Source organism: Cyprinodon variegatus, unplaced genomic scaffold (assembly GCF_000732505.1).
Source record: "Cyprinodon variegatus isolate N-32 unplaced genomic scaffold, C_variegatus-1.0 Scaffold1924, whole genome shotgun sequence".
NCBI lineage: Eukaryota > Metazoa > Chordata > Actinopteri > Cyprinodontiformes > Cyprinodontidae > Cyprinodon > Cyprinodon variegatus.
Window position 1 is genome coordinate 22,283 of NW_015152377.1, and position 1,150 is coordinate 23,432.

A 1,150-nucleotide genomic window follows, 5' to 3' on the forward strand; every position below is an offset into this window, starting at 1 on the left:
TTGCATATCGTTCCAACCGTTGCATATCGGAATTCGAGTGATTACTCCGGTACTATAACTAGTTACTTCCTAATAAGTTACTAGTTTAATCTTTTTTTCTCTCAGAGGGACGAATAACTTTAGATGCAGAAAGTTTAGTGGAATGATTCTGGTCCAATTGTGTGACGCAGCCATCTTGGTTCTGCTCCTCAGACCTTCAGGGTTCAGAAGCAGCGACCCACAGAACCTCTCCTGCCCGGCCCCGCCCTGTTCTACGGCACCATCAGAACCTTTCCCGGGGCCATGGGGCGGACGCCGTTCCCAAGCCGGGTCAGGACCCATCCAGCTGCAGCGTGGGAACAGAGGCGGAGAGCGTCCAGAACCTGCTGGAGGAACTAAGAACCCTGATCGCCGGACGAGGTGCCGGGTCGGGTTTCTGACGGGTCAGAGGTTCTGGTACCGGCTGCTCCTAACCTGTGTGTGTGTGTGTGTGTTTAGGCAGCGTAGCAGAGCGGCTCCTCGTCCGTCTGGAGCGGAGCCTGGGTCAGAACCCGCCGTTCTGCAGGTAAGCCGCCGCCGCCCGGTTCAGGTTCTGCTGCCCGATTTCTCCGTTACATCCTAAGAGCTTCTGCTTCAGGTGTGGGACGGATCAGAACCAGAAGGTGGAGGAACCGCAGAACCATGAGGAACGTCTGACCCCAGGAGGTAAAGTCGCCTCCAGGACCTCCTGCTGGACCCCTGGGTGATTCCTCTGACAGAAACATAGTGTGTTTATCAGGAAGAGGAAGAGCTAGGGGGCGGGGCTTAGCATCCTTATCAAAATAGTTGACATGAATGAAGGTGATTGGATGGTTACTCCTGCATCCATCAAAGGAGGGAAGACAGTGGAACAAAACATTTAAAATAAGAAAAAATCATTGCATTGTCTTATTGCTTCTAATTACTCATTCCATTGGCAAATCATCTTATTTACCTTAACAAATTAAGGGTAAATACACTTATTTTAAGAAGTCATGTTCAGAATGTTTATACAGAGCCCAGAGGATGTGAGGACGAGGGCTGAATGCAGAATGAGTTTATATCCATAGTTTCAGGATCAAGAAGGACCAAAAATAGGACCTATGTAGGGCCCTATGTAGGGATATCGACCTATGTAGGGCCCTATGTAGGG

The 1,150-nt window shown here is 50.1% G+C and overlaps 1 protein-coding gene across 1 annotated transcript in view; it reads left to right on the top strand.

The window, feature by feature from the left end:
* Positions 1-457: 457 nt before the first annotated feature.
* Positions 458-1,150, top strand: part of ccdc14 (coiled-coil domain containing 14) — a 9,303-nt gene continuing 8,610 nt past the window's right edge. The window contains exons 1-2 of the mRNA XM_015404977.1: positions 458-544; positions 617-684. The gene's annotated coding sequence lies outside the window, so the exon portion shown is untranslated. The remainder of the gene's footprint in view (positions 545-616; positions 685-1,150) is intronic.